This window comes from Sardina pilchardus, chromosome 2, assembly GCF_963854185.1.
Source record: "Sardina pilchardus chromosome 2, fSarPil1.1, whole genome shotgun sequence".
NCBI lineage: Eukaryota > Metazoa > Chordata > Actinopteri > Clupeiformes > Clupeidae > Sardina > Sardina pilchardus.
Window position 1 is genome coordinate 20,782,042 of NC_084995.1, and position 19,494 is coordinate 20,801,535.

The 19,494-nt window shown below is 42.7% G+C and overlaps 1 long non-coding RNA gene and 1 pseudogene across 1 annotated transcript in view; both read left to right on the plus strand.

The window, feature by feature from the left end:
- Positions 1–599: 599 nt before the first annotated feature.
- The window catches only part of LOC134101408 (uncharacterized), a 31,321-nt gene continuing 12,426 nt past the window's right edge, over positions 600–19,494 (plus strand). The window contains exon 1 of the long non-coding RNA XR_009941373.1: positions 600–734. This is a non-coding gene — a long non-coding RNA (uncharacterized LOC134101408). The remainder of the gene's footprint in view (positions 735–19,494) is intronic.
- LOC134058954 (putative nuclease HARBI1) lies at positions 6,533–7,575 on the plus strand (annotated as a pseudogene).

Consider the following 19,494-nt stretch of genomic DNA (forward strand, 5'->3'; position numbering starts at 1 on the left):
TGGCGTCGAGTTCAATATTTGGCCAACGAATTTTGGATTCGATGGAAAAAGGAATACCTATTGAGTTTACAACCAAGACAAAAGTGGCAAAAGAATAGAAGAAATCTGAAAGTGAATGACATTGTGCTTTTACAAGATGATCAGGCACCACGCAGTGAATGGAAGCTGGCCAGAATAACAGATGTTTATCCAGGGTCAGATGATAGGGTGAGAAAGGTCAGATTGTTGGTTAGTGACACCACATTTGATGATAAGGGTAAATCCACAACAAAGACAGTTTTTCTTGAAAGACCTGTACATAAGCTTGTTACTTTGCTTGAAGCAGAATAAGATGTTTAATGTTAAGCCTGACATTCCATTATAAATGTAATGTAATAGGAAATGTTCAATTGAATGTTTGAAGAGTTCATTGCAACAACTGTTGTGTGTAGAGAAATCCCGCATTTAAAATTGGTGTGATTTGGTGGGAGTGTAACTGTTGTCATTTATTTGGATTTTATTTTGTAATTTTCAATTGGTTTAACTGGCAATATAAAAGGGACTTTTATTTTGAAACCTCTACTGAGCTGCCGTAACGAGAGTTCATGAGTCAGAAGCATGCAGGCACCGTATGTGTTGCTGGCAAGTGTGATAGTTAAACGAACGAGAGTATTACATGTTGAGAAGTAAATTAAGAGATAATGAAGATATAAAGGCGTCAAGATGATTTCCTTTCGTAGCATGCAGCCAACGAGGTAATTTGTCTGTCTGTATTTTACTTTCCTTATGTATTATTTCATGGCTAATAAGCTAACATGAGTTTATGTGTTTAATACTGTGTATTATCAGTTTTCACGGTTTTGACTTGGAGAGAAGACTTCAATAAACCAGTAAAGGAAACCACTTGTGTTTGCCGTGCTTGAGAGGGAGTTACAGCACTCTTGTAATGACTTTATTGACTTTGTTGATTTGGACATAAAGAAAAACATGTTAGACAGGCAAAACTAACACACAAATGTCATATTGTCAAATGTCAACAGAGGGAGAGATCAACATAAGCCTTGAAGACATGTTGGTGTTTGTGACGGGTGCATACTGTCCCCGACTAGGGTGCTCACATCCCTGCACCATCAACTTTTTTGACCAGGTGCAAGAAGGCTGCCATATGCTTCTACATGTAGCCTCACCCTGTCGCTGCCAAGGGGGGTTGACAATGAGGCAGAGTACTTCAGAATAGTGCATGTGGATGCATATTATATATATTTGTAGGGGGGCTTTTGATCAACCATCACGCTTTTGATGGTTTCGGTCTGAATGCACAGTTAGTAGGGGTGTGAATCTCTCCCTTTTAAGACGATTCGATTCGTATCGATTCATAAAGCTACGATACGATTCACAGCCGATGCGGTTTAATACAGAACGATTCAGTGCGATTCGATATGATGCGAAACGATTCGATACGATGCAATATAGTTCTTAATCTCATTTTATTTTCCATAGGCTACTGCAGATTTTTTTTTTTTCTGCTACTTTAAATGGCATGAGAAAAGTTACAATTGCATGTCATTATTTACATTTACATTTTTTCCAAAAGACTTGATTGACTGGATTGAAAGACTGAACAAACATTTTGATAATAAGAACGTGGCCAAATGCCTCTAAACGAAATCACTCGGCCAATTAATAGAGATACATTCATATCACCCTATACTTAGCTGCTGAACCATCACAATAGTTAAAAACGATGTGATGTAGCTGTAGCTCTTGGGAAAGAGTGTCTGTCTGGATTAGGCTACCTTTCATAAATAAGGAGGCTACTAACGCACGTTGTGAGAACCGCGTTCAACACATGACAGGGAGGCACTCCCTGATACCTAGCTCCCTCCTCCTCAGTCAACTTTCAGACGTGCACCGAACATACAGTAAGGCACCGAAGCATTTGGGGAGACACGGGGAAAGGGGAATGCAGGAGGATGACAAAGGGTGTTTGTTGTAACCTATGAAGCTAATTTTTAGGCTTGTTCTTACGACTGAATATACTGTATGTCTTCGTTCAGGATACTGCAACACACGTTAACGTCAGCGTTATCTGCATTTCACTAAACTTGACAACTAGTTTGTTGCTGCCACTGTAGCAATGACGCTACTTACAGTACACTCGTTGGAGAAGCTAGACGTGTGTTAGCAAATCACGGTCGGTCTTATGATTTTGAAAGTATCATAACTTGTAATGTTAGTTTTCCGATTCGTCATTTTAAAATCGATTTATCTATCGATCCATAGTACATTTAAACCGATCCAGGGGTTTGCCTACCGATGCACTCGCATCGTTAACGTTACCGATACGTATCGGTTAATTTTTACACCCCTAACAGTTAGGTTAAGCCCCCTCCAAAATAGGCCTAACGACATCCCTGGTTCTACTTGTAAGAATCCTACTGTGTAGGCCTACTGTCTGCAATAATGTTTTGGGGTGTCACTTAGGCCACGTCCACACGTACCAAAACGATCTTACCCCCCTCCGTTTTCCCTGGCAGAGTATTTGCGTCCAAACGGATCCATCTCAATACGACTCAACATTACTTCATATTCCAGGCCTATACGTGGCGCTGTTTCAGTTCACCAAATCACCAAAAACGGAAAGGAAGAGATGTTAATGAGACGTCGGTGAAAACTATTTTCACTGTTTATGGGTGGAAGCCTAGAGCATACCTGCCAAAATTCCAGTTTTCCCCTGGTTTCTCTCGTATTTTAAGGTTATCTCCTGCCACCCTCCCGTTTTGTTGTCCCAAGAGTTGAAAACTAATTTGCATGGCCATCATAATTCATTTGAAAATCACTGATCCATTTGTTTTCTGTTAGCCTAACATCTACCAGGTTGCCATATTATGTAGGCATACACCCTACACATAGCCTGGCAAGCCAAACTGTACATGCGTCTAGATTTCTAGACTACCCTATACACAATCACTTAGGCTACTTTCAATTTCAACCCTTCTGTCATAGTAACACTTGGCAACCCAAAACCCAAATAAGGAAACCGGTGCAAACTTCGCAGCCGAGTCTCGCAAGCAAGCAGGCTAGTTGACTACTCTAGAATTAGCTGTTATGAAATTGTTGGAAATTGAATTGATTAACTCCGACCACTTCACATTTCTGAAAAGGGCTTTCAAAATGGGCAGGACGTTCTGAAATTTGGAATAGTAGTGCAGCACTGCAGCAGCCAATCAACCATGGTGATTTTGTGTCAATCTGGGAATGAGTGCTGCAGACATGGCTTATCACAGGTAGGCTAATCAGGGCAGCAGGTGTTGGGGCGTTTCATTCCTAATTTGTGACGACCCAGTGACGTAGTCTCGGCAGAAAAGTGCAGGACTACGTCAGCATTCCAATAGCATTTTGGACCAAAATGCCATGGCATGTTTTAACCTGTAGAGGGCGCGGAAAGCTATATCTCCAATACGAAATGCTACTTTTCTCGGGAAACACGATTTCTGTCGATATAAACCCTGGTAATAGTGTAGGTCACCACTTAAGAGTAATTTCAATCAATCAATCAACAGTTCGAAAAACATATTTTAGGGTGCAGTTACACTTTAAGCGACGCGAAGTGCAGTAGAAACAAAACGCGGCCTCGCCAGACTAATGTTCAATCTTAAATGATTGAGTTTAGTATGGTGAAAACCAGACTAGAATCTTACCTGTTCAGGAGAAAATTAGCAACGTTGGCAACTGTCTTCAAATTCTTCTCCATTATCTGTCGTTTCCATCTTTCAAATCCTTGTTTTATTTCGGACTTTGTCACAATGAATTTCGGATTCATAACGAGGTCTTTTAGGTTTTGTAACATTACAAATTTTTTTATCTGACACGTTTGTAGCTGCAGCTGTGGTAACTAGAGCAGAGCTGGCAACCCAGATGCCGAAACACTACTGACTTTGTGATTCGTATGAAAACATCAACATCAGTTGAGGGCTGCAACTTCACTTTTAAATGACAATATCCTGGCCTGACAGTCAGTGATATACATATTTGGAATGAATATGATTTATTAATGTCTACTGACGTGTCAGGGCCATTTTATGATTAATTGAAATACTTTTCTTACATAAGGTTCTGTGGTGGTTTTCAGATTATATGTGATTCTATTCAGAATTCACAGGATGCATTCATGCCATAACATTGAGCCTACTGTATTTGATCTTAGTGTGGTTCATAAGCTTTAACATTAGGCCTACTGCATCTGATCTTAGTGCTTCTGTGTCTGCCAAACACTTTGCTGCAAACACCAGTGGGCCTTTGGGCTGCTTCTGGGCTAACTTGATTTATTATATAAACAAACCAGAAGGGCGGTATGAGATTAACACCATACAAGGGCTCATCCACCAGTCAGGGGAGAAGGGATGTCATCAGTGTATCAGTGTGTAGAGACACACACACACACCGAGTATTTCTCAATCAGAACGTTTACTGAAAACTGCATCGTAGGACATAACCTCAGGTTAGGCCTTAACGTGACTACTGCCAACTAGTGGTGGTGAAACACATTCTGCGCCTGAGTGAGAACCCTGTGCGATCTTTCATCATGTATCAGCATTTGTTTTTCCCCACCACATCGTGATGACTCCGACTCCTACTCCCTCTATGCCATCAAACAGTTGCTGCACTGTCCTATGAAAAACCTCAGGGACGGAGCTAATTTCAAATGGTAATCTTAAAAAGCAATGCCTTCCAAATGGTGTATTAAATGTGCACAATTTAGAGCTTTCATCATCAAGCCCTATTTGGTAGAACCCAGATGAAGCATCTAATTTGGTAAAATAGCATGCTCCACTCATTGTGCTTGTTATGTCTGATTTTGTCGGTAGCTTGTAGTGCTCTCGCTGGATCGCCTTATTTAGATTTTTAGGATCTATGCACAATCTCAGATCTCCATAAGGTTTCTCTACGATAACCAAGGAGTTCACCCATTCATCAGTGGGTTCACCCTCATGCACCTTCTTTATCAGACCTAGCTGGTCACAAGTTTTCCAACAAAATCCAATCCAATATTGCTTGTCTATTTCCCTCTACTAGCACAAACAATGCATTCACTTTCTGACCTTTGCTAGACAGTGTAACTCTGCACATTCCCTTTGTGGATATTGGCTCGTATCATATGTTCTCAGCTTTATCTTTTTGTCTCTTACTTATGGTTTGTTCATCAGTCTATTAAAGTCTTTCATTGGCAGGATGTTTACCTGCGCCCCTGAATCCAGCTTCAGTGAAATGTCCGTGCCATTCACGTTCAAGCATGCAATCCATTCTTCAGTTGAAACAACTCTCTCCCTTGATGGCATCCACGAAGAACAGCGACACGTTGTCCTCCTCACTGTCACCCTCCTGCACCCTGCTCCTGCTGTTTAAGTAAACAGCACTTTACTTAGCAAAGTGGTTCTTTCTGCCACATTTTCTGCATTCCTTTCCATGTGTGTTCCACATCTCTCGCAGTTCCCGCTCTCTTGCTTGGGCCTTGCATCTTTTTCCTTTGTGTGTGTAGTAGGATAGACTTACCCCGCGTACACACTGTCTCCGTCCGTCAGCGGATCACGGAGGTTGGATCTGCCGTATGTGTATTTGCATACACGTGATCTGATTGGCTGACGGATCCGTCGCTGCCTGAAAAGTTGAAAATTTCTCAACTTTCTTGACGGAGGCAACGGAGCTGAAGCGACGGACGGACCCACAATGCATTTCGAGTCCGCCCCATGCAAAGTGAATGAGATCCGTTGACGGACGGAGACAGTGTGAATGCGGGGTGACTGCTGCCTCTGTGTCTTCCCTCTGGCCTGTCAATTGGCTAACGAGGGGCGGGGCAGTGACCTTAATTGGTTAACTGGCCCAAGTGCAGCCTATTTAACAGCTTGGTGGCTAGCAACAGTGTAGGCTCTGCTGCAAGAAGGTGTGTGAGCACACCAGAGCCTTCCACCAGTTATGCAACCTTTTTGAGTGTTTCTGTTTGTATTAGTTTTTTGTCATTGTGGTTAATGTTTATCATTTTATGTACTGTAGCTGGGTGCCCTGCCTGTCCGGACCACGGCAGGGGTGATGTCGCCTGCCTCTTTGGACTGCTACAGTTGGTCAGGCTGCTGTCTTGTCTTCATTTAGTTTTGTTTGATGTTTGATTTACTATTTTGTCCCAGTTACTTTTGGTTTGGTTGTCTTTGTCCGTTGTCTTTATTTTGTAAGCAGGCAGAGTGTTAATGGGGGGGGCCTAGTCACCTGCTGGGGAACTATAGTCATTACTGTGTGTACTGAGAGTTGCTTGCTGTGGAGAGCTGAAGGGTATTCCACAAAGTCGGTTTTATCACAAAACCGGGTAAGTTAACCCAGGGTTTGCGGAAACTCTAGGTTTTCCATTCCAAAATGAACACGGTATGTTAGTTACTATAGAAACATATGCTCTGAACCTAACCTGGTCGGAGCAGGTTTTGAGCAAGTTAAGTTTGGAAGATAAACCGGGTTTGCTCAGGCTATTTAAACCCGCGTTCACCGCAGCCTTCGCTTGATCGCAATGGCATGCCCTTTTGAAGAGAGGCCTGTTGATATCGGAGCGCAAATAATTCGAGCAATCCACCGAGAGAGATTAATAAGACCACGACTCGACATCTTGTCTCACCCTGATGACTTTTTGTTGGAGCGATATCGTTTTTCTCGGGAATCTTTAATATATTTAAATAACCTTCTCCTTCACCTACATAACAAATGTGACAAACCGTGGACCTGGATTAAGTTAACCTGGACAAACGCTTTGTATTGCTCTCCGTTTTTCTGCGACGGGTAGTTTCCTGTATAGTGTTGGAGATGCAGAGCATATAGGGAAAGCTACGGTCTGCCGGTCAGTGCGCAAAGTCTGTCTTGCGCTGAAGCGGTTGGTGCACGACTTCATACGCTTTCCTGGACACAAACCCACGAGGGTCATTAAAATGGAGTTTCCCCAACTCGCAGGTTAGGCCTATTTGCTTTAAAATGTTTCCAAATGGCACAGAAATTATTCTCGTTCACTTTTCATCTGGGGTATCATCTATTTCAGCATTCCCGAATGTCATTGGGTGCATTGCCCATAAAGGCCCCAGCCATAAATAAGGCCGATTATGTGAATAGGAAAGGCTATCATAGCATAAATGTCCAGGTAGGTATAGGCCTTACGCATCCAAGGCTATATTAGCCATTTCCAATATCTTCATGGTTGATTTGTTAATCGCTGTGGATCTTTTTTGTTTCATTAGATGATATGTGATGCCTCCTACTTAATAACGAATGTGGAGGCAAAATGGCCTGGTTCGGTCCACGATGCCAGGATGTATCGGGAATCGAATTTGAGCATTAAATTTCAACAGGGTGCGTTGCATCTTTAACATATAATAGACCTCAATTGTTGTGCTTGTGCAAGATGGCTCAAAGTTTGTATTTGGTCGCCGGGCAATTCGATGGGTATCTCCTTGGGGATCGCGGGTATCCATGTCTCCCAACTCTCATCACCCCGTATCCTAATCCCGCTCCTGGATCACAGACCAGATTCAACCGGGCACACAGCAGAACCCGCGCCAGGATTGAGAACACATTCGGGATATTGAAATCCAGGTTTCAATGCCTACGTGGATTAAGAGTGTCCCCGGAACGGGCATGCGACGTAATTGTTGCATGCGCAGTCCTACACAACATAGCGGTTCTGCGGAAAGAGATGCCTCCCCCTTTTGCCCCGGTCCTCGAGGAGGAACCAATTCCACAAATGGATTTAAGGGCAGGACAAATGATGCGCAATCACATTTGTAGAAACCATTTCAATTAAAGAAACCAAACAAACATTTTCGTTAATCTTTTTTATTCTTCAGTTGCTGAGGGTGGAAAGAATGTTCTAATTAGTACCATGAATCGCAATACCCTGTCCACTTTCAATTGCTGGCCATTAACCTCCTTTTTTCACCTCTATCAGCAGGTTTATGTAAGTCATCTCCAGGTCGGCCTTAGCAATTTCCCGCTGGAGATGTACTCTAAAGAGCTCTTTGATTGACATTTGAAATGGAGGGAAATATTGTTTTAACATTCAAGCGAGATATGCTTGGCCAGTAAAGCGAGTAGGCCTATGGTCTTACGTGCTCATATTGGGTTGATGTGGACGGACCCGCTTCCTCGACCACAGTCTGTTAAGAGACAAATGGGTTTGTGAACACTGCTTAGTTCAGTTTAATCACAACTAATGACTTGGAATTGGCAAGAAAAGGGCAGGCCTACCTCAGTCCTTTCAGTTGATAGATCCTCGGCCGGATCTATATTTTCATCGGCCTCCTATATCATACAAAGAACATATTGACTGAGTTGGCTGAGTAGGCTGAGAGGCGCTTACAAAAGAAATGATAAGCCTAACGAACTTACATCAACTGGAGCTTCCTCTGTAACCGGCTGTAACACCACTACCCCATCTCGATCTGTGAAGTTGGTTAATTGTTCACTTTTTGGAATAGAGACACATACAGGAATAGCCTACATACAACTATTTCCCAGCTACAAAAGAATATAGCCTAAGAATAAGTTGCACTGTGGTACGCACACGGTTTGCATGTGTTTAAAGACAAAACCATAAAATAAAATACAAGAAACACAGACCTAAAACCTACATTCAACCAATGGAGTTTCATGAGACGGCCCTGGACTCTCGGAGGAGGTACCTCCAGGTATTCCCTTCATGCCAGGGCGCCCGAGGTTTAAGTCTATGGCCAATTCCTCCGCCGGAGTAAAGGTGATCGGAGGGCCAACTCCCGTCTGCCGACTGTCGGCCTTCTTACGATTGGCTTTTTTTTTTGGTGGTTATTTAAATGCAGGAGTGACAAAACATGTTAGGACAATTTAAATGCTACACTGACAAATATATAGGTCAATACGATAGTGGGAAAGCTTACCGGTTTGTATGATGTTTTTGTACTTCATTTTTACTTGATCCGCTGATCGCTTGGGGCCCATCGGAGTACATCTTGGTAGAATTACATGATAGGAATGTTAAGAAAGCTTAACTGGGATATGAATAGATTCATAGTTCAAATATTTAGGATCCTGCTTTTGTCATGAAACTTACGCATTCACGCGGTCAGCGATCCTCTGCCAAGCCTGAATTCGCTGCATGGCAGAGGTTTTAGTGTTACTTTTTTTGGTTATGATGTCTTTCTCTTCATCGTAACCCTCCAGGAGGACCTGAGCTCCATCTCGGAAAAATATGCGGCCCGTTTAGCCATTTTGATCAGGATTTCCATGCTCCATACATCACGTCTTTATAGGTTTGGCGTAGACGTGCACTACCCAGTGTTAACCAACCCCGTGTTGATTGAACTAATTCATAACCGGTGCGGTGGAACCGGCAGCTCTGATTTTGTCGGCTCAGGGTCAATCAACCTAGAGTTCAGCGTTAACTCTGTGTTTGTTAAACCTCCGTTCGTGGAATACCCCTCTGCATTACTGTGTGAGACACTTTCTTAAACTTGCTGTGTTTGCAAACTTATCACCCTTGATATTAGCCTGCCCCCTCAGGCAAGCTCTGCCTGCCTTCGTTATTTGTTGCCCTTCCCTCCTTTGTTAGAATGTCTGTGTTGTCTCTTTTGTTTAATAAATATGTGTTTAAGGAATTCATGGCTGCTTTATAGAACCTGTGCAGCTCGGTTTCAATAAAAGTCTCAATCTCCTAAAGATTCCCTGAGGCGCTAGGCCCCAGGGTGGCGTAGTCAAGCTACAGATTTGGAGTGGTTGCCCTGACCACCCTGTCACATTCGCATTACTTCTGCCAATGAGGTTATGTTTTCACCAGAGACCGGCGTCTGTCTGTTTGTTAGCAAGCTAACTCAAAAAGTGATGGATGGATTTCGATGAAATTTTCAGGGAAGGTCAGAAATGACCCAAGGAAGAAACAATTATTTACAGTTTTTCTCAGTCGCTTTGGTACATTTCTCAGATCAGAATTGAAATTCTCAAAACTACCTGTTCAATCTTCAGATCATTGTCACTAGTGCACATCAAAAAAGCAGTTTTTCATTCCTTTGGTCAAGGTGCAAATGTTTTGGTGCGTCCATGCAAATTACAATTACAAATGTACAATTCTCGGCTCAATAGTCTCACCTCCCACAACATTTAGGCATTAGTTCATAGTATAAGTCTTTACATGCAAAATGGTTGAACATGTTGTCATATGAGAATTTGTGGCCCAAAAGACAGGAACATCAGGAGGTGTAGGAAGACTGCACTATAATTCCTACCACACTGCATTTACAGTTTTCCCTAAGGAGACTGTATATGGTCAAATTTCTACTTCATTTCATTTGTTTCTACTATGCAGTGCTGTATTTTCCTTTCTGTATCTCAAAGCGTAAATGTGAATATTGTCCATCAAACTCCCACATACACTAAGGTGTAACCTACAATTTACAAAAAATGTCATAAAAAATGCCATAGTTTACATCAGAACATCCCTCCAGAGTACATTGTTATACGGACAACATGACTAGCCATTTGACTGTCTTATCCGTACACAATGACACAAGAACTTGTCATTCTTATGCACTGACATGTTTATTGACACAAATATTTAGTTTTGAGAGATGGACTAAGGATTTTGAACAAGAAGCTGGCTTTTGCAGGTAATCCATGGTGTTTTGCTATTTGTACAAATAGTTTTGAGAAATGCACTTACTGTTCGGCATATCTCAAGGATGATTCGAGAAATGTACTGTACCAAAGCGACTGAAAAAAACTGTATACGAACATATTTTGGGAGTGATCCGTGAGGCGTTTATGTTTTTCACTTAGCGGTGTAATGGCATGGTATGGCCATGTGGTGGCGATCTGAATAGTTTAGGTTCAAATGTGTGACAACCTAGGAAGAACAATACAGGTGGAGGTCTGTGCTCTCTGAGTGCTTTTCTAGTTATTATTATTTTATTCCAGGTACCTCCACAGCCAGTGCATTTGATTGCATGTTTACAGAATTGAGAATCCAGAAAGAAAATGTGCACGTCATGCTTCGAGACAACGCACACAATATGGTGTTAAAAGCCTGGGCTGTATAGCTCATCTGGGGCAGTTAGCAGTGCGCAATGCAGTATTAAAGCAACAGTTAAGAGTGTTTCGTACCTTAAAATGTTTCCAAAATGATTTCAGCGGTTCATCAACTCGTAACCACTATAATTCGTAACCACTTCTTCTTTCACTTCACGGCCCTCTATCGGCTATAACCGCACTATGTAACTTTACCAGATCGGGTAGTGTATCTGTAGTTTGAAGAAATGAGACATAAGAAACTACAAATTTTACTTGCTTCGATATCGCAATACATCATACTTTTATAAAATCATGCTACATACTCTACCTTGTGTGTGGACATCGTTATTTGCTGGATAAGCGTGCGACAGAGGAAAAGTGCTTTAGTGTTGCTTTAAGCCAGCGAAGCATTGTTTACTCTTTCGCTATAGCAAGAAAAATAGTCAGACATTTTAAAAGCTCCCCCCTTGGTACCTCTTGGCTGTGGATGGAGATTTCCCAGATTCAAAAAGCGTTTGAAGGAATTCTAACACTGAATCAACAGAACAGGATCTTTACACCATTTCTGAAACATTTTCCATCGACCATCGTACAATACAGGAGTTGACAGGGCTGACGGGACGAGTCGAAGATTGTGGGTCTGACCTCAGGTGTGCATGATATTAACTGTGGGTTGGCCTCAGGGTCCACAATCATAACTGGATGAACTCCTGTCGTTGTGCGCCGCACGGTTTTATAAATCAGAATATTTTCATGCGTACGCAGATTGTAAGGTTTGGTCGTACGTTTCAGGATGGAACCTATGCAGAGTTTTATAAATGAGGCCCCTGCTCCTGCTCTGAAAACCAAAGATGGCAATGAGTTGTATCTGAGAAAACAAAAAGGTGCACTTGTGCCTCGCCAAACAAACTCCATATTTGTTGCACTACATCTGGGTGAAGTCTCCAGTGGCCAGGGTGAAAGGTGCGGCGGGATAATGCGTCCGCTATGCCATTGTCCTCACCTGCCAGGTGTATTTAGTGAAAGGAACTTGGGGTGAGCCCACGACCACAAATCCTGAGTTTCAGGAGGGCTCCTGATCTGGTGCCTCAATAGTGGTTCACATGGAACACAGTGGACAGGTTGTTAGAACGGACTAGCACATGTGTGTCCTTCAACACTGGCAGAAAATGTTCCAGTGCCAGTTGGACTGCACGCAATTCGAGCAGGTTGTGCTCTTGTGCCATGGGCAATGACCACTTGCCCCGCACTCCCCTGTGGCGCCCCACCCAGTCTTGGACACATTGGTTGTTAGCACTTCTCTGCGTGATTGAAGCTGTCCCATGATTACTTATTATAGAAAATCCGTCAACTGCCATCTCTGAAGGGCTGTCAAGCTCTTGTGTGAAATTCGCACTGGTGTACATCTGTGGCCCTTAGCCACATCTGAAAGGGCCTGATATGCAGTCTCCCTAGTGCAATTACCTGTGCTGCGGCTGTCAGTAGGCCCTGAAGCTGCTGTAATGTTAGATAAGGCACCTGTGTTCCCGACTTCAAGCGCCTGATGAAGGCAAGGATCGCTTGGACTCAGTCTTGGGGTAGGCAGGCTATCATCATGCGAGAATCTAACCTCATCCCAATGAACCTCACAGACTGTGTCTGTGTTGTTACGACCCGGCTCTAAGCCGCAACATAAAGAGGGAGTCGGAACAACAGAGATCACTTTAACCAGTAAAGTATTAATTTAAAAGTAACCAAAAGCATAACCATTACCAAAATATGTCTAGGAGAAAGTAAAAGCATATGCAAGTGTTCATGTGGGTGCATATGCCAAAGTCAGTATAATGTTCAAAGATAGCAAGAAAAGGTGCCAGTGGGAGAGAGCGATAACCCAAATGTGCCTGCAACATAATGTGCCTAACCGAAAAGAGTTCCCAAATTAAGAGAGAGAACAACCCCTTAAATACCCACACCCCTTCACCAGGTGTGCAGAATTGGCTAATTCAACCAGCTAGGCCAGCATTCGAGATGCACTGGCCATGCCAGGCCTGAGGGGGGCACAGGGGGTCGTAACAGTGTCAAATTGCTCTTTTCCCCATTCACAGTGAGGCCCAATGCCTGGATGTGAGTGAACAGTTTGCGCGTGTCCATGACCGCCTGCTCCCTGCTGGGGGCGCACACAAGCCAGTCGTCCTGGTAGGTAGGATTTTGCGGCCTTGGGTCATGAAGGGTGACAGGGCCACCTGCACACATCAGGGCCCGTATTCACAAAGAATTTTAGGGCTAAAAGTAGCTCCTAACTGGCGAATTTAGGGAGGAACTCCTAAAAATAATGGGCGTGTCACTCCTAACTTTATGACTCCTAATTTTTTTCACTAAAAGTTATTCACAAAGCATTCTAAGCCTAAAAGTAGCTCCTAAGTCTAGGACAGCGTAAAAGAACTCGAGAGGACTTCTAACTCACTAAGACCTATTCACAACCCGTTTTTAGTGGCATTTCACGTCGCGATGTTTTGAAATGACCAGTGCAGTGCAGGAGCTCGCTGTCATGCAAGGGAATAAATGTGCATTGCAACTAAGGATGCAAATGCAATAATGCCACCGACAACCAAAACCACCATTGCGTGTAAACTAAATGTAACATCTTATTGTGCCTAATTAAATTAAATCGCTTCTCCTCTTTGCAAATATAGGCTACGTGTTTTCATACAGATTAATTTAAAACATGTTGCAAATATACTGCTCCAGTCCATAGTGTTTCATTAAGCCTAGGCTTGCTTTACTCTTTATTCATTAAGGCTATGCCTATTTATTCATCATCTTCCATCCTTCACAGCCCGACATAGCGCACGCATTCTCACCAGCTAAGACCTAACACCTGTCACTCAACTCGTCATTGTAGGGGAGGTTTGCCATCATTCCCGCGTTATAATCACCAGCCAATCAAGGTGGTCACTTTCATCAAGCTCGTGCATGAGTAATGACGTCAACCATAGCAACGAAGACTCACTTTTAGTTTAGGAGTGGGCGTTTCTCCTTACTAAAAGTAGGTCTGAAAGGCTTTGTGAATAACCTTTAATGGAAAACTCCTAACTAAAATCTTCTAGCGCGATTTAGGAGTACTCTTAGTGGTAAGATAAAATGCTTTGTGAATACGGGCCCTGGTAAATATTCGGAGGGCCAGAGAGAGCCCATATGGGAGGACCTTGAATTGGTAGATGGCCCCCTGGAATGCAAAGTGAAGAAATCTTCTGTGCTCTGGTGTGATAGGGACATGAAAACGCGTGTCCGTCAGGTCGACCAGTGTGAACCACCCCAAACAATGCAGAGAACGTCTGCAGTACGCAATATGCGAAAAGAACTTTTTCAACTGCCGGAGGTCTAGTATTGGTCTCTAGTATCTGGCCACCATCTTTTTTTGGAACAATGAAATAAATTGAATAAAAGCTTCACCTCTTTGTGAACAACTTCTATTGCGCCTCAGTCCAAGAGGTAAGTTATCTTCTTGGAGAGGACTAATGCTCGCCTTGGGTCTTGAACAGCAGTGACCCTTGGCTGTGAGCTGAGGGGTGGCCGGTGACGGAACTGCAGCCTGTGTCCTTCTGTCATTGTGCGCACAAACCAGTATGACAGCTACTGGGCAGATAAGATCCCTGTCGCCGTCCGGGGCCTGTCAGCGCTGAGCTCTTCTTGGCCTAGCATCAAAAGGGGGAAAACGAAAGGGCCTGTCGGTGCTCGCTTGCTGATGCGATTCAGATAAGAAGCGTGGCGATCCAGTGCGTCCTTCACAGCAGGTCGAAAGACATGGCCGGGGACCAGCAGCAATGCCCAAATTGTAGCCCTGCATGTCTCCGGCAAGGGGGTTTGTGCTAGCCAAACCTGGCGGCAGCCGCGCACCAAGACGGCTACAAGTCTCTCCATATCCTGGGCTATGTGGCCCATTATCTGAAGCGCAGTGTTCAGGAGATCATCTGGGGCGGCATCGGCATTAGCGCCTGCTGTGTTGTGAGCTTTAATCAACAATTCATCTTTACGTCTGCACTCGGCACTAGAGCAGCATGGATCTGGACGCAGTGCTTCATCTGGCGAAACCACCAGTGCTGCAATGCAAGGGCCTACTGCATATTTTCCAAGCCATGACTTCCAGCACCAGTCATGGCTGATAGGGTGCGCACAGCTGGGCTCACACGAGTTCTTGCAACTCTGCAACAAAGTTCTTACAAATGGGTACAGAAAAGTTATCATTTGTGGTTGTTTTCTTAACTTATTGAGTGCCAACAATGTAATATTGCATTTTTAGCTCCCATATAGTGCCAAAAACACAATATTGCGTTTTTAGCTCTTTTTTTTAAATTACGAAACTAGACACTCTAACTCACCTTATGTGTGATTTTTGGAAGTCTATAATGAAGAGAACTGAAGTAGATGACGATCGGAAACTCATGAAATCTCACAATCCGGACATTTTATCTGGACATTATATCACAACGTGGCATTTGATTGATATTGCCGCATGAATTGTGTCAAATCAGGCACGTCAAGTCAATACAAGGTCATTTCGTAATTTTGTGGGTTCGTCACAAGGTGGCAGTCTCAACAATGCGATAGTCTATCCAGTGTTAGTTATAGATCAGTGGGATCGAGGAGAGAGTTTGAGAATCACCCCGGGAGTAGCCTAGCCCTATGGAAGAGCTAGCCTTGCTGCATTACCTGCAGCATGTTAGAGGCTGTGTCCAGAAGTCAAGCGTGCACGCTGGATAGTACCTTCTTTCCAGTAGCGTCTTAGTTAGCTTGCTCCTCAGTATGCGTCCCTACCTACATTTGGACAGCACTAACTAGTTGGCATCACCTGACTCGGGGAGGGGGGGTGTTGACGATTTGCATGACGTGTGGAGCTTGACCTGCGCTGCGCAATGGATTATGGGATATCTGAGGGCAAAAAAGATGCATCGATGCACACTTGGAAATCACGCCAAAAGAAGTACCCTATTCTGACGTAACTTCCGGAAAATGCACACTGCCCAGCGTGTGTACTGATGTTTCAGACACAGCCAGAGAGATCGAACTGTTCATTGACATACAGTAAGGTGCTTTAAATACACGTAGGCTAACACTTCCCTTGATCATCCCTGACAAGTGTCCTTGTCCTTGATTGCATTCACATAGCAGCTGTGGCGGCAACATAGGTCGGCAGCAGGAAAGGTTGCGGTGGTAGATATACGGACATATGAATTCAGACAGCACAACAACAAAAAAAAGCCCCTTCCGTAAAAAGTCTGTGAACATTGCGGAAATGTATGTCTGTCTTAAAGCGGATTGGACCTGCACATTTTTGTTTTGAGAAAACCTGTAAATATACCGCAGGCCCAGACTACGTAGTGAAGTGAAATGAAAACTGAACGGAAGTACGTAGGAAGGCGGAGCCAGGCTACCTATGAAGTAGATCTAGTAAAAAAATTTAATCAGCATCCCATATCAATATAAACGATGATTGAACTGACAACAAGCAGACTTTGCAACAGTGGAATCAACTGTGATGAAGCAAACTACCCCCATGATTTTCCGTGTTCAATGAAAGTAGTACGACAGATTGAACAGGTTAGCCTTTTTAAATTGAACAGCATTTCCCTTTTTGTTCTAGAAATGCATGCCTTTTGCCTTCATACATGACTGGCAACACCGGGGACAAATAAAGTAACATCCTGTAAGGTGTCTCAATAAACAGAATTAATTAACTGGGTGGTGAAAACTCGAGACTGTTTCACATCGGGGAGGTTTTTGCCTCAGTCTCCTCCATTATTTCTGCAGATCAGGACGCCTTGGTTGATCCCTTACATAAATCCTCATGTCAAAGGTTATGGTCATGGGGTTCATGTCATATTCTCCCTCAGTGTCTTATCTGTATTGTTTTCAAATTTTAGTCTTGTTGCACTTGACACACCTGACAATTCAAGCTCCTGAAGTCAACTTTCAGACATGATCTTAGGAGATGATGATGACAACAGAAAAGACACATCTAATGCTTTTAAGTTGTCTACATGGTGACATAAAATCAAGGCTGGTTCTAGCCTGCTATATCTGGGTGGGCTGGAATAAAATAGCAAAGCAGTCAAATTGGATCAAAATGGACATAAACACATACGCATGTTGAGATGGGTGCCCAGGCCTATGTGTTTAGGCCTGAGCACCCATCTCAACATGCGTATGTGTTTATGTTATGAAACTTTCCGAGCTAGACAACAATGAGGTTGAATTTACAGAATGTTTCAAAGTACAGAGTGTGCTTAAAGCTTGTAGTAGCGGTGTGGTCTTCATCAATGTAAAGCTTTTTAAAGTATTACACAGTTATGTACCAGCCAGCTATCATTCCACTCAATGCCATCTCATCTACATCCAAGCTGGGCTTGAGCCCAAGGGACATCACCGGTCACCCTCCCTATTCTTACTGAGTAACTCCTAGGCAACAAGAAACCACAAAGAAAAAAAAACAACGTACAAAACCAGGTTCAACAATATTCTGACCTTTGGCTCCCAGACTATGATAAGCATAGTATATTGTCATGATTATAGGTAAGAGGCGATATTTAACTGAGTGATGAATTTTTGGCTAATTTGAGGGGGAAAATTACAGATTTTTGTTAAGTATTTATGTATTTGAAATACTCTAAATACAATCCCTCAAAATATTTTGTTACAAATTACATTTTATTTTTTCCAATCCAGCAAAATACAAATTACAAAATACACTAAAGTAATTAAATACGTATTTAAAATACATATAATTGAAATACTGCCCATGTCTGATTAAAAGACAAAAGATGGCAGGGAAATGGCAGGAAAATGTGTGTGATTAAAGGTTTGAAGAGCTCCAGGGTTGGCTGTACTTATCCAAAATGTTCACAAAATGATTTAAATGAAAGCTCAGAGTCTCCCCTTTAAAATGATACCAAACATAACAAAATAAAATATTTCAGTGTTCTGCTTGATTTATACGCATTATTTCTTCAACCTTAGTTTACATTATGCATCATAACTCAAAACAGCTACTTTTGTCAGATGGCCATCATACATCATTGAAAAGCTGAGATCCCAGGCTTTCAGAAAAGGTATGGTAGCCTTTGCCACTTTTTCGGTAACGACCAACCCCTCTGGCTCACGGACTATCAGTGAAGCATTGTACAGTTGTATGGCCCTGGGTACAAATGACTTCCTCAGTCTGCAGGGTCCCCGCGGGTCCTTAAAAAGTCTTAAAAAGTCTTATTTATTTTTTGGGATTTTCAAGGTCTTAAAATGTCTTGAATTCTAGAATTTCCGATGAGGAGGTCTTAAATTTCATGTCGTGCCGAGTCCGTTTCGTCAGCTTTGCGAATGTAGACACACTCAAATATTGTGGGTGTTACAATATAACAACACAGTAAAAAGTAGCGTGTGCGTTCCTACAGACGGAGATAGTGTTTCAGAGTGGCAGAGATGCGAGCCAAGATTTTTAAGAATGCGACTGAAAAATATTCGAGGTTGCAATGGTGCACCTGACGCTTTCCGGGTGAGAGCATAAATTTCTTTCGCCTGTTTTCATTGTAGATTATGCATGCAACTTTACCAAACAATATAGAAGTAAACCTCCTCGGCTTGGCCCTCTCTCTTCCTCTCTCTCTCTCTCGTGCGCGCTCAATGGACACCCACCCCTCGACATGCACATTTAATCCAAATAAAACATTCACAATCGTGAAAAAAGCAATGACGACTAGCTAAATTATTATGAAATCCAGTTAGCATCATAGCATGCTGCACATTTTATTAAAACTCGTGCATTCAAGTTGAGTGATCATCTCATCACCAATGTTTTCGAACTCTAAGACTAAAAGGACCTGTCCCAAGGAGAAAAAGTATCAGCCTACCTTGAAACTTAAACACATGTGGGGGAAACTGAACAGTCCAACCAGTAGACTATGATAAGCTAGCCAACTATGCTACTTTGTTTACAATATTTTGAGGCATCAATCAGACAGCTGAATTAAAGAGGTAGGCCTAGAGTTGTAATAAAAATAGTAGGCTATATAATCTGCATAAAGTGTGCAGTCATGAATATCAGAAATGTCAGTAGCCTATATAGAAAGTAAAGGGGGAAAAAGGGGGGGGGGGTATTTAGTTTGAATGATTATATATATAATGTGAATGATTTTTTTATCAAATATATTTATAAAAAATCATTCACATTATATGAAAGGAGTGTGATAAAAATGTGACCTTTTGCTGTTAGAAAGCTATGCAATGAAAAGTGTGGGTGCACCTAAATTTTGTGCTGGTGCACTTGAAAAAAAGTTAGGCGCACCAGTGCAACCAACGCAAAAAGTTAGTCGGGAGCCTTGTCCATTTTTTAACTGTGTTTAACTTGTAATTTGCAACTTGATTTGTTTACACACTGTTTGTACGTTATTTACAGCAGTATTGTTGTAGTATTGAGAAGGCAGTTGC